A 14,828-nucleotide genomic window follows, 5' to 3' on the forward strand; every position below is an offset into this window, starting at 1 on the left:
GTTGCGCCAACGGACGTTTGACAGACGGACAGGTCGCCGAATGACCGTTCGTTCAAACAGCGTTTAATGATTAACTACAAATACTAGTATTTGTTAGTTTAATGATTAAATACAAATACTAGTATTTGTATTGAATCATTAAACGCTGTTTTCAGCTGGATTTGACCGAATTTGAGAGCATTTTGAGCCGTTTGGCGAATGGACGTTTTTTTTGCCTCCGTCGCGACATTTTACCTAGGAATTCACTTCCCTGGGCTCGGTTCTAATGTCCAAAGAGCTCCAGTATTTGTATTTAATCATTAAACACTGTTTTTTGGCTGGATTTGACCGAATTTGAGAGCATTTTGAGCCGTTTGGCGAATGGACGTATATAGACGTTTTTTTGCCTCCATCGTGACATTTTACCGAGAAATTCACTTCCCTGGGCTCGGTTCTAATGTCCAAAGAGCTCCAGTATTTGTATTTAATCATTAAATGCTGTTTTAAGATGGATTTGACCCGATTGCGGTCATTTTACGGCTCGGTTCTGCTACATCTGCCCGCCCATTAAAAATCCTAACGGGCCGTATATGGCCCGCGGGCCGAGGTTGAAAAACTTGTACACACACGATCCGGGGGCGGGGCGAGCGCACGAATCCCGTTTCGGCGAAACCTCCGTTCGGCCGAACGTTCATTCAGCGACCTGCCCGTCTGTCAAACGTCCGTCGGCGAAACGTCTTTAGGGTAATCATCCAAGTACCGATGATGTCGCTCACACTGGTACTCAGTGCGCTCAGGGAGGTTGTCTTTCTGCTCAGACCAACGAAAAATTAGAGGGAACATTGCAGGTGTGTATATCCAGCCAGACAGCCTAACACAAACGTGCACACAGTTGGTTGGGATCTCTCTTTTTTCTCTCTCTCTCTCACCAATGTGCTTTTCGCCCCCCGCCCCTCCTGAGCTCTCAACTCCGAGACGCCGGGAGGAGAGCAGCGGCAGACGGCACTCCGAATCCGGACCGATGGCACCTCTGGGCTACGGTACAGCTTCAGACGGCTCAAACAATACATCTTAAAAAGTGGACCAGGTCGCCATCGGACGAGTCGCGGAGGGGAGAAGAACGAAGCGTCGACGTCTTTGAGGACGCTCGCGCAGCGAGAGCGTGCCTTAGCCGCACGCTCCGCCTTTCGCCCGGTCCTTGGTGGCGGCGTCTCCCGGTGCTGCGCCTCTGCTACCGGAGCGCCGGTAAGCATTCCGGCGGCGGACATCCGCGTGTCCTAAAGCAGAGAGAGAGAGAGAGGTAAGTGATGCGTGCGTGCGTCAACGTGGATGTGTAAGTCAATCAGTATGACAACTATCATTGTGGTTGCATGGGGAATAAGTTATTATTGTCTATGGATTATTCCTATTTATGGTTTCATTCATTAATATGAAATTATTACCATGAAGAATCTGAGTTTTTTTAAGATTGGGGGGCTCTACGGACGGATTTACAGTACTTCTTCGATTAGTGGATTTAACTTTGTATCTGTTAACTTATTAATTGATTAAAATGGATGACTATGTTGTTTTCCTTCGTTCAATGGTTTTCTTTATTACTCCGGATGCTAATTACTATGGATGGCTTTACTTATGACTATTGATCACTCTACTTATTGTGTTAATGGATCTACTAATCAGTATTGATGAGTTAAGTTATTACTATGAAGCGCTTGACTTACCTCTCCAGATGGCCTTAAATACTATGATTAATTACTTTTTTTTAACCGCTATTGGTACCTCTCATCTCATTTTCTGAACTGCTTTATCCCCATTAGGGTCGCAGGGGGTGCTGGAGCCTGAATCGGTGACCAGCCAATCGCAGGGCACAAGGAGACAGACAACCATGCACACTCACACCCATAACTAAGGGCAATTTGGAGTGTCCAATCAGCCAACCATGTATGTTTTTGGAATGTGGGAGGAAACCTGAGTACCTGGAGGAAACCCACGCAGTCCCGGGGAGAGTATGCAAACTCCACACAAATGGACATGACCTGGATTTGAACCCAGGACCCCAGAGCTGTGAGGCCGACGCGCTAACCACTCGCTTCACCGGGCCGCCCGCTATTGGTACATGACTTTAGTAATTAGAATAAATGGCTTCAGTGGTTTCACTTAGATTGAAAAAGTTAAAATTATTCTTATTGTCTTTATGTGTATCTCCTATCATATTGTAACTTGATCTGCAAAACATCAAACAGCAAACAATCTACACAAAAACCAATGTGGAAATATACTCATGCCCACTTGAACCTGGAAAAATGATTGCCTCAATATTTTTCATTAGATTGTTGAAAGCTCCTCCTATAGTTCAGAAAACCTTGTGACATGCGTCAAGTGCTAAAATGAAAGCTGCTTGAATCATCTATCATACCTTGCCTTTAAACAATCGTGATGGAAATGCAATTGTAGAGCAAATTCACAAAATGTTACACCTAATTTTACAGCCTTTTCAAAAAGTCTAATAATTCGCAGCTGAGTGCAAAGACTCAATTTTTAGAATGTTTGCACTCTATTCTTTGAAACCACATGGCAGATGAGTGAGTATAGTATATCCAGTTCACAGTTTTTTCTAAGACTCTCGTGAGAATAAACACGCTATTGGAAGATTAATGAGTATTTATTGTCAAACATTTTGGATAACTTTTGCCAATATCTTGTTGAATACAAATTGAATGAATTAACCTGCTCAGTTTAACCAGTGTATCAATATAAACAAAATATCTAGGACTGTTTATAACCGACATTTAAGTGCACAACAAAATAAGCAGTGCTGTTGCTATATAGTGCAAATGGCACTAATTATCCTCACTCTATTTAACAGTGCACGTTTGAAATGAAATGAACAATAAAAATAAATGCAGTGTAATAAATGTAAATCATTTTTCCCAACTACACGACAGCCCATTTTAAAAAGCAAACATAACTCACATTCAGTATTAAATTGACTTGTATTAATGGCATCTGGAAGGCCAACTCTCACACAAGGTTGGGCCTGCATAAACACAGCACTAGTAATTAGCCACATGTAAGGGAAATGCAAAATCCACTTCGACTAAACAACACTAAAATAAAACAGCGATTTGTGTATTTGTGTAAACATGGTTCTGCCCCCTAGTGTCGCTCTCAAGTATAATTAGACTTTTGCCTGATTCCAAAATTAAAGCTATTTTTGCAATGCATGCAATTTTGCACCCCACCAATAGATTGCGCCCTAAGCAACTGCCTCATTGGCCTATTCAATGGAACAACCCTGCCGCCATCAGCAACCATCTCCTCCCAGCCAAACCGGCTCATTAATTCCTGCTGCCAATCCACTAGGGGTCACTAAAGGTGGAGAGAACCTCTCAGAGCCCAGCTTGTTACCAGAAAGAGCTCTTTTTGTTTTCTTTCAATTTATTCTTCTAAACACGAGAAATTACATGTATGACAAAAATACATATAGTATATGACTTTTGACCTTATCTCAAGAAGGCATTCAGTAAAGGCAAAAATTTAGACACACCTACTGATTACATCACACTACATCAAACTCAATTTCTCGTGAAAATATTGAGACAGCATTTTTCAAAACATAAAGAACAAGTTTGTCCTCAATGACGACATTGTTTTTTTAAGTCAATGTCAGGGCTGCAATGAAGCTAATTGCTTGTTTTTCCCCCTCAAAATATTGAATACCCATTATACTAGTATAATGACAACAAAAGCTTTCAATTCAATTCAGACCTTCTTTGCAATGCCACATTCTGCCTGCCGCTTGTTTCAAGTCGCTGCTTCAGCGCCTTGCTAAATTGCAGGGATGATAACGCCTTGCATTCCGGTCCTCCAAACCAAAACTCCTCCGCTTTCTTCAGGTGGGCATATGTGTAACATCGTCTCATCATTGGCTCTCATGAATTATGGAGACATGTCCCGCTTCTGTCTGTAACCCAAAACTCTAATTAGCTAGGCCTGACACTTCTCGTGATGATTCGCAAAGCAGGCTCGTGGGAGGTTCTGTTGTTCGTAGAGTGGTCCTCTTACATTTCATCAAGCAGTCCAATTTAGGAAGGTTTGTTTGTGGTGTGTGAATGGGTGGGGTGATAATAAGATAGAGATTGATACGTTTGCCGGCCTGGCGGCTGAGTGGTTAGAGTGTCTGCCTCACAGTGGAAGATCTGCATTCAAATCCAGGTCGGTCCACCTGTGTGGAGTTTGCATGTTCTCCCTGGGCCTGCGTGGGTTTTCTTCGGGTACTCTGGTTTCCTCCCACATTCCAAAGACATGCATAACTGGAATGGTTGTTTGTCTCCTTGTGCCCTGCGATTGGCTGGCCACCAATTCAGGGTGTCCCCCGCCTCTGGCCTGAAGTCAGCTAGGATAGGCTCCAGCACCCCCTGCGACCCTAGTGAGGATAAATCAGTTCGGAAAACGAGGGAGATTGATACGGTTCTCATCTTCTTGCATTTTACCCCAATTAATTTGAAATGAAATCAGATGTGCTTGACATTGCAATGATCTGCTTTAAAGTAAGGGCATTTACATCAGAATTTAGCAAATAGTCTAAGGACAGGGGCGGGTAAACTGTTCCACAAAGGGCAGCAGTGGGTGAGGGGCTTTCGTTCCTCTAAAGAGGAAACCTTTCCAAAAGTTTGGAATCTTAGAAGTGCAATGAGTGGATTGCAGCCAGGTGCTTCTAATTTCAGCAGAAACCCCATTGATTAAACTGTTTCTGCTGGATCAGTTGGAACAAAAACCTGCACCCACAGCAGCCGCTCGAGGACTGTTTTGCCCACCCCTGGTCTTGGATTTACAGATCCTCCAAAAGTAATGGAACAATTGGATGATTAGCCTGCTCCATTACCAGGTGTGTCTTGTTCTTTCATTTACAAGGGGAGCAGATAAACGCAGCTCACTTCAAGTGTGCTATTTGCATTTGAAATCCGTTGCTGTCATCACATGACATGAGATCCAAAAAGCTGTTACCATCACTGAGGCAAGCAAGGATTATCCGGAGAAAAAAAATAAATCAGAGATATGAGGAAAAACAACACTGAGCGACACTGAACAGTTTGAAATAAATTATTTCTCAACAGTTGGCTGAATCCAGGAGGTAGGTGCACGTGTGTTAAAGATTTTACCCGATTGAATACAGATGGTTAAACATATAAACCAACTTGATCAACTTGTTGCAGAGTAATAGGATTTGTAGATGTAAAAAATGCTCATAATTCAAATCAAAAAAGGTATATATGTATCATGTTTTTAGCATCACTAGCAAAATAGTATTCTCTGGCACAATTTGATCTTCAATGAAACAAATGTGTTTTTAAACATCAGCAACCATTAGAGCAGGGGTCCCCAAACCGGTCCTCGAGGGTTGGTGTGGGTGCAGGTTTTTGTTCCAACCGTTCTAGCATAAACAGTTTGACCAATGAGATTTCAGCAGAAAATAAGAAGCACCTGACTGCAATCGACTGATTGCACTTGTAGGACACCAGATTGGTGAAAAGGTGTCCTCTTTATGGGTTGGAATGAAAACCCACACCCACTGTGGAATAGTTTGGAGACCACTGCATTAGAGCCTTAAATGAACCCTAACAATTTTTCCCCACGCAGATTCCAGTATTAAAAGTAATTGACTGTTTTATGACCATTGAACTGGGTTTGTTTATGTAAAAGGAGTACAAAAGCTACCCCAGGGAGTGTTTACAAACCGGTAAACTCCTGAGTGTTTGCCTTTCTGGCCCCATTTGCAACTGTTGTCTGCTCAGGTTGACAAAGTGCCTGGAATGGGCTCATGTTATCCCTGAAAGGAAGTGGAGGTAGTGTGGGTGCATGATGGCAGAGTAGAGGTGAGGGCTGTCTGGTCAGCTGATGGGCGCTGAGGAGCCTGAGATTTATGACCCCAGTAGAACAAAGCTGTGTCTGCCAAGGCCCCGTGAAGCATAAATCAGCCAAAAGTGGGTCAGGTTGGGTCAGCGGCTGGCGGTAGATTTGCCCTCCTGACTTTTTTTTTCTCCTTAAGGTCTGCTCGGCTATTTTTGTATAGATGATGCTGGTGGATTCTGTTAGCAATGTGAGCGAGTTTCCACTCATTTACATTGTGTGTTTTGAGGCTGTGGGAACACTCCAGTCTGTCTTCAGTGTAGCCAATTTTTGTCAAAGGCAATTAAGTTTTCAATAAAGTTAGATTTTGCTTTTTATTTTTGTAAGCATCAAAGAATATTTAGAGACGTGTTGCTGCATTCACACCAAATCCCCTTTCCCCCCTCGTCGTGCGATGAGTTACATTAACAAAGGTATTGTAATTGTCAAAGAGCAACAGGTGGTCTGGCGACCACCGCTATCCATCTGTCGCGACTTCGCCATTTTACCAAATCGGCGCTGCCCCACGGTCTCTTGTGATGAATTTTTACGCCGACAAAAAGGGCTTAGTTGATCTTCCTGTGATAGATTTCGGTGACAACAAGGAAGCAGCCATTTAAAATATAATCAATCTTGTTTCATTAATAGCAGTGTCAAAAAGGTTAACAATGACTGATTTGTGATGGTGTTTTCCACTAACTACCATTTTGGATCTCACAGCTGCTTTCCCCATCCTCTTTGGTGACTCGTATTCCTGCAGGCTTCTTGAGCCCACGTAGAAAATTGATTTAAGACGTGAGGATTAGTGTTGTTCACTATAAGCATGCGTTACATTACTATGATTAATCCAGGGTCGACACACACATACATTCAGGCATGCTCAGGCATAGATAAAAGGATGTTATCGTACTAATGGAACAAACTCAAACACAAGTTGCGACAGCTCGGTTGGGGAGATAAAGAATTGCAGGGTATGCATCTTTTTGTCTGCAAACGGACTGTAAAACATTTCAAGGTGCTTGACGTAACATATTCGAACATCAAAGAGAATTCTGTCATTTGGAAAAATTCGGTACACTTTCAATCAATCTAACAAGAGTGATCATCAAAGACACAGTCTTAAAGGACCAAAATAAAACACCGGATAGAAAAGAGCCAGCAATCTCTGATTGTGTAGTTTGTCACAGCTGACCTTGGGCTCACAACCTGGACTTGTTGCCAGCATGTCTTTGTGCACCTGAAGACAAATGACTGACTGGTCACCAGCAAACCTTTCTTGTACAATGGACTGGTCACCAGTCAATGTAACAGCACATTCAAACCTAAGGACAATAAAATAAGTATACAGTTTTGTAGAATTTTGTAAAACCGATGCCAGGATGGAGATAACAGAGGGGAAGATCCAAGAAAAAAACTGGACTCCAAACCTTAAGATTGTGAAGCAGGCAGACATACCAGATGCCATTCAAACAGATGTAAAATAAATGTCTGATGTCTAATGCAAATGCACATCCCACACATTTTTTTAAGTTGCGCCATATTTTCTCTTCACTTGATGCTGAATAGAAATTAAGCAGAAGTACGAGGCGTGCAGTGCTAATGTTCTGTTCTTTGTGATGCTAATTTCTTGCCGATGTGCGCAGCAAGGAGGGAACAACTTACTCCTCACATAATCCAATTTTAACATTTACACGTTTGTCGTAGAGCAGCGAATACTTTAGAAGCAAACAGCATGTTCTCTTTTCAAATCAATGTTAAAGATAAAAAGATTAAATTAGAAACTCAATAAAGCTATTGTGTTTGGCAATTTATTCTTGCACCAAATCTGCTTTTATAAAAACTAGTTTTGTCAACATTAACTACCCTTAAGTCCTTTGCAATCTCAATCGAACCTACAATGGAACAAATCTTCAATTGAGCCCTTTAAAACACTAAATACAATTTCATAGTCTTCAAGAAACCCTGCGTGAACATTAAATATCTATTCTCCAATTAAGTCTTAAACATCAAACACAATTTATTTGCCAGACATGATTTTGTATGCATGAAAGTAAATTGATTCTTCAATGAACATTTTGCAAACATCCTAGAAAATGTTGATGTGCATTACATTAAAAATTTAATCTAAATAAATCTAAATCTTGTTGTAGCAGGAAAAAAAAGTGCATTGATCAATTGTCCTGAATATTTTCGGTGAAAATCTAAATTGTACAATCTCATTCGGTTTTAGCTGGTTTATCATAGAACACAATTTTTTTTAGTAAGAGGTGGAAAAGAAAGATGTTCAGAGGAAAAGCAAAAATTCAGTCCCTTTACAAAAAGTCAGTAAATTCATTTCTTATACTGTTGAAAAGAACCCCCCAACCACAGAGATGCACACCTCCACACACCAACAGCTTATAAGAGATTTCCAGAAATGTACAGAAAGCTCAGCTTTACCTTTTTAGCAGTTTGTCTCCAAGGAGCCCGCTGAGCTCACTATGCCATATTTTTTCATCTTCTCCTTTTCTCTAGCTCTTTGAATTCAACATATGTTCTTTGGCTTGAAGTCATAGCTGCCACGCAGTATGATAATTTCTCCCCTGACAACCTTGAATGAGGGATGATGTTTCATATCATACGGTGACGCTCATTAGTTTTCCATTTAAATACGACGACAGGGGATCACGTCATTTTTTTATGACGTCTTGGACTTTCTCCTTTGTGCATTACTTCTGACACCTGACATAAATGTGCACGCTTTTATTTATTCTCATTTGAATTCAGAATGTAGTTTTAATGATAGTGCTCCGTACAATAAAATAGATATACAGTTTATTGTCATTTAATCAGCCTGTATCTCATTGCTTATTGTGTTGTAGCAGGTTTTAATTTTTTTCAATTAATTGTAATGTGAATAAAAGGAATGGCAGTGTAATTAAAGTGAATTATTAATTTGAATGTGCAGCAGAGAAGAAGCTTCTTGTTCAGAGTTCTTGAATTTGTATGGGTTTAGTAAAAAATGTGACCCAAGTGCTATCACTATAAAATATTCTGCCTCAGGTTTGGAATGACTCCGTTAAGGATGTCAACGGTGATAAAAGTGAACTTGGGCAATTGCGGCCGGTCCTCAGTTTGATAGATACCAGCATATTATGCAATTGAATTGTCATCATATGATAAAGGCTCTGAGAACGATATCAGTTTATTTCAATTTGGTGGCATTTATGCTCAAATGAAACTACTAAATTAACAGATTCAGTGTCACTGATTACATGTTAGTTGAAGTGAATTATATAATAAGAGATCATATACAATTGTTGTGAATTACGGTATTGTAATTCCATGTACCATACTGTAATATTATAGAAGCCTATCATAATTCCTGTCAGTCTCTTTTCATAGTTACGTATTTAAAAAAATGGCAATAGACTATGATTCATCAGGTAATTGTGAATTCTAGCCTGGTGCATTGCTTTGTAATTGGAGTAAATTGTATTGTACCATACATGGAGTCACTAATATTGTATCATAGTTGGAGGGCATCACATTGTAATTATAGTCATTATTTCTTATTTTGATAGGAATGAATCATATTACAGTGAATTGTATCATAATATATCTTGGCAAAATTGAATTCTTTGATCGTAATTTGGATAAATGGTATCACGGTTAGAGTAATTTTTTTCATGTAATATTGTACCACAATTGGAATGGAATATATTGTGCTATTTTTTTTGTAACTGGGATTACTTGGGTTTAATTGGAATTAAAATAATATCTGATTACTTTAGCATAAGGTTTTTGCTTGGCAACCCTGGGGCCGCAGTGTTATGGATACACGTCCCTCTCCAGGTGGTGTTGTCGTGCCACCTGGACGTTGCCAACGTGCATAGATTGAAGATTTTCTTCTCACTTTCACAGGTGAAACTGCCGTTGCTTAGATTTGTGTGTTGGCGAGCTAACGCCACCAGGGCGACGACGAGATTAGGTGGGAAATTGACACTGACAGATCTTATGCATTACGCCTTCCTGGGAGGCAGCGGCGGGACCCGCCGAGGCGGCGAGTAGCGCATCCCATCAACATTGCGCCGCCTTTTCTTTAATACGCCTGCAGCACGTTGGAAGGATACGAGCCAGCCAGCCAGCCAGCTTGCTTGCCTACCTCCTTCTCCAGAGGAGATAAGACCAGGTGTGCTCGGAGACGATTCATTGGACTAATGTGTTTACGGCAGCGGTAATGAATAGAGTGCGAGTCATTAATTTGAACTCTTCCAGCTAAATAACAAAGCAAATATGGGCAAAACTGTTTCATATCCCTTTGGAACTGGAAGCAGTACCTCCCTGCTAGGAGCCCACCCCCATACAAACCCCCACTAGCCTCCCTCTGCATCTGCGCTAATGAGATAAAACCAGCCCGCTTTGATAAGAAGTCCTACTTTGTTGTTTTTGATCTGCTTTGGTGGAAAATGGATAGAATTTCCAACCAGCATTTACATACATTTATCAGTTTTTCTTTATTGTTGTTGTCAAGGCATTTCCTTTGATGGAGTATTTTTATGCGGCATAAAATTGCAATGTAGTAAATTGGGTCGTGCTGTAATTGCATTTAGTATTTAGTATTTCCCACCTATTAGGAGTAAAACCTATTAATCAACAAGTCCTTGATTCGAGTTGACTATGGTGGTGAGATCAATTGTGATGAGGTTTCAATTTATCCAGGAAGAAATTTTTGATACGTTTCTGTTCAGGATGCAGTCTGCCTTTTGACCAACATCAACTGTGGTTGGCTCTTGGACTCCGTGGAAATGGTTGGTCGTTATATGCACGACGAAGGAGGGAAATTTGCTGCAAAAGTAACTCTTATTTGTCAAAAAGAAATGTTTTACTTGCAGCAAAAATAACTTATAGTTGTGGAAGGTTACTGTGGGGGAAAAATAATAATGACAATTATGAAGCCAAGGGAATTTCATGCGCTAACCACGGTTATGCCATAATTTCGTAACTTGAATATTTCATATATAAAAGCATTTATGAGTCAAGGTACATTTAACAGAATGTATTTTCAAACTGAGCACCTACATGTACTGCAATCAAGCTGCATCACTTTAGATGAAATTCTGTGAGTTTTTTTCTTTTTGACCTGAATGTATCTGCCCCCCCCCCCCCCCCCCCCCCCCCCCCCCAACCGTCGTGTTTGTATGGATCTAAGTTTGTGTGTGTGTGTATGGGGTGTAAAATACACCCACATAATTTTTGCTTTGGTTACTTGCTACAGCAGGGTTTCCTAAGTTGCCATTTTTTCAGCTGGCATTGAAGCAAACTTCCAAGTCATCAAATAACTCATCATCATCAAAAAGGGACCCATGCAACCATCAGGGACTTTTCATTTACTTACTCTTGAGTTAACTCAAGCTGCTTTTTCCATGTTGGTGTCCACGTGAAGACACCAGGATGGTCTTAGCCCAATTTGAGTGCCAAGGCGCATAACAAGCTGTAGTGTTTCTCTTTGGAGAGTGACATGAGAAAGGCGGAAACTTGAAAAGAGGCCGGGAGCACTAATGAGCCTTATTTTAAGAAACACAACACGCCTCATGAATATTTAACAGCCTGTCTTCTTGATGAACTGCAGCCACAACACTCAGGAAAAAACATGTACAAAAAAAATCACGTCAATTTCTCTGCTTCTGATGATAATGATTGTTGATTTCTGTGACAACTTTCTACTGCTGAGACAGTATAAAAAGGGAAAATCAGCCAAAAGGCAAAAAGAAATAGATATAATACAAACGGTTGCACTGAACGTCTATTTGGCATGATCTCAGGAACATTTGACTTGTTCTCACTTGAAACTGGTTGGTTGCTATCATAGTGCCATGTTATTTCTTTATCTAATAACGCTGCAATTTCCCTTTAGACCCCAACTGTATTTCACCCTGTTATTCTGCAACTGGCCGTGAATTTTAGTGAGGGTACGTCGAGGGCTTCATCACCCCACAGCGGTGATGCCTCACCCTCCCTAAATTTCCTGAGCTCAATTACGCCGACGGGACACACTTGCACACAAGAAAAAGAGTTAGTGATAGCAGTGCAAACGGATAAGAGAGCTAAAACAACCAGACAGAGTTCAATCACCAGAGACAGGCCATTCCCTAAGGTTCCAAAACAAATGGAATTGGAGAAAAGCAGGCTTTATGTCACCCCCTGTGGTCAACAACGTCAATTATTAGTGTGGTCTCATCGTAGGCCCTTCAAATGCCCGCCAGAAACAATGAAGCAGGTGAAAAGGGTGACAATCATACTGATTCATGGGGTTCATCCCCATTTTTTATTATTAGTGAAAGATGTCCCTTGGCTTTCCGATGCTTAAATCTTTAAATGGATGCCATAAAACACTTACGCACACACACAAACGATGCAAAAACACTCGCACCCATGTGTACAAACATAAATAAATGCACACTTGCATTTGTCCGTTCCATGGTTTAATAAATGAGATTTATTGCAACATAATGAATACGTCTGCTCACGTACAGTACATGGCAATTCACATCAAAGGGAGTCCATTCATCAAAATGTACAATATCATGGTCCAAGTTAATTGGACACATTGTGCAGTGTGAGTCTACAAACTCCAAGCAGTGTAGTCTATATATATAATAGGCTTCATTGGAGTGATGAAAAGTGAAGATCAATTACATGCAAAATAAATCATTTTTCATGACCACAGTCAACCAATCAAGTTGGTATTCCAAGCAGTAATCAATTGACTGTGCACAAACAAGCAGAGTAGAAAATAACCGCCATGTTGTGAGATAATTTGGCTCAAATGCAACTGTCCAAAGGAATCAGCCTAGCAACGAGGATAATTCTCATGGAAAGTGAACTTTACAACACTTACCATGTGGAAATTTGATCCCAGTTGATGAGTTTTATATGATTGGATAATGAGCCACATGCTGCTTCTCAAAATATGATCCTCTTAAATTTACAAGCATGTGCTGCTTCATTCCTGTTACAGAGCCCTCACAAAGTAATGCTCACCGCTGTGTAGTTTCCTTAAGTAAACTCTTATTGAATCAGAGGTGCTTCCTTCCTGTCTGCTGTGTTTCTTCACGGCTCAGCGACCTGCGTCAGTCCGCCCCGGGAGTCCACCTGCGGGTTGACAGAAACAAGAGTGAGCTCTTGTCCGGTCCTCGGCCACCGTGTAATGGAATTCTAAGCTCATTTCACAGCACGCGGCCCCGCTTCAGGGACTGGAAATCACAGTGCGGCCTAAAAAACACACAAACTTTCTTTTCTAAAGTTGGTTTGCCCACTGTTGAGAAAAAAGAAAAGAAAATTTTAACGCATTTTTGGGGAGAAAAAAAGAGGTGAATAATAGTGCAATTAAAAAAAATCTAAACCATACGCTTGTCAAGCAGGTCTGAAAGATCTTTTAAGGAAGAGGAAGGGCCTTATTCACTTCACTGACTTGAAATTACATTTTGGAGCCAGGTTTTGAGTTTTAAGTGTGGTTTAACCTCCAACTGAGGGTTGAACACTGGGTTAGCATTAGAGGTTAGAGTTTAGAGTTTACTATTTGGGTGGTAATGCTTGGATCAGGTTAAATCTAGGATTTCCAAAATATTCCATACACATGGGCTGGATTAGGGTTTAGAACCATGGTTTGGTATTCGCATTTGGGTAAATCTTTCAAACTAGGGTTCCCATTGACACATATGTGCTTTGAAATTAAGTTTACAAATTTGAAATTACGATTTTACTACCGTTAGGGTTGTGTGATGGGATTAGAAAGTACAATAGGAATTCAGGTGTAGTGTTACAAACCTTTCCATTCAGAAAGATCGTTTTGAATTGGTTTTCAATTAAAAATTCAACACACAATTTGGGTGTCAAATTAACATTTCATTGAACATCTGAATAGGAAAAAAAAGGACCAGAGGTCCGAAAGTACTTGGGCCAGTGTCCAATTCCAGCTTGAGGCTCCACTCGGGTGGGCAACAATGCGAGTAGGCTTGGGCACTTGGCTCTGAAGTTGTGGACTTTTTCCAGAAGCCTGTTTCTAAAAATGTCTCGTTAAGATGAAGAATTAACACTCAGGCACAGCTCAGGCTCCGGTCCAACTCGCCATTGATGAATTAATTGATTAAGAGGAGGCTTTTGTCCATATGGTGTATTTAGTTTCTGGAGCAGCCAAGCAGTAAATTGCCTTTTATTGGGCTCACCTTTTTACTTGTGGGGTCACCGACAAGACTTCTCTGCTGCACAGTCTTGATTTGTAATTAGGATCAACACACTAACGCTTCATAAAGTGTGGAGGGACTTTGGGGACTTTAGGACTGCAAAATGTCTTTGAAAGTCATGCGCAAACTAACACTGAGCACTTGGGGCCCTTTTGTGGAAGGTAAAAAAAAACATGCACCCAACCAGGATTGCACTTGCCAAATGTGCTAAATTCCCACTAGGGAGACTCACAACTCAACTGAAATTACACATTCTGGTTTGAAGTCATGGTTAGGCAGCCAAAATTACAAGGCTGGATGAGTTGGGGAGTTCCAATGAAATGTAAGACTGAAATTGGGTTTCAAATGAGTGGTTAGTGTTTGAAATAGGAGGTTGAATTCCTAGGTCAGGGTTTCAAATTCATGGGCCAAAAATCGATTGTCATTTCAAATAAGGGTTGATGGTTCAAATGCATGTTTGGTAAAGGTTTCACAACATGAGGATTTGAATTTTAAGATTTGTCAATTTGGAGTTAGGATTGCAAATCTGTGTTGAAGTCCAAGGTCTTAAATTGGGGTTCGGGTTTAAGTGAGCCTTCAAAATTAGGCCAGAGTGGGAAATTCGGGTTCAAATGAAAGGTTATACTTTAAATCAACAGTTGAGTGTTTCATAATGGCGCCTGATTTTAAATGCAGTGCACAAGGGAAGGAAAGATCAATTGATTAACATAAAAAGAATATTGTGACTTACATTTG

The 14,828-nt window shown here is 40.8% G+C and overlaps 1 protein-coding gene and 1 long non-coding RNA gene across 20 annotated transcripts in view; one reads left to right on the forward strand and one right to left on the reverse strand.

Annotated features, from left to right (window-relative positions):
* The first annotated feature begins 650 nt into the window (after positions 1–650).
* mgat4c (mgat4 family member C) overlaps positions 651–14,828 on the forward strand; it is a 54,332-nt gene continuing 40,154 nt past the window's right edge. For 8 of the 19 annotated variants that reach the window (XM_077596667.1, XM_077596660.1, XM_077596669.1 and 5 more), the window contains exon 1: positions 651–1,279. The gene's annotated coding sequence lies outside the window, so the exon portion shown is untranslated. The other 11 variants (XM_077596661.1, XM_077596670.1, XM_077596676.1 and 8 more) reach the window with 4 other exon arrangements.
* LOC144071493 (uncharacterized) lies at positions 919–14,408 on the reverse strand. Its single transcript, XR_013299652.1, has 3 exons — positions 14,076–14,408; positions 12,749–13,002; positions 919–1,256 (listed from the first exon to the last, which is right to left on the reverse strand). It is a non-coding gene; the product is annotated as an uncharacterized LOC144071493 (long non-coding RNA).

The sequence above is a fragment of the Stigmatopora argus genome, chromosome 3, assembly GCF_051989625.1.
Source record: "Stigmatopora argus isolate UIUO_Sarg chromosome 3, RoL_Sarg_1.0, whole genome shotgun sequence".
In the NCBI taxonomy this organism is placed as follows: Eukaryota; Metazoa; Chordata; class Actinopteri; order Syngnathiformes; family Syngnathidae; genus Stigmatopora; species Stigmatopora argus.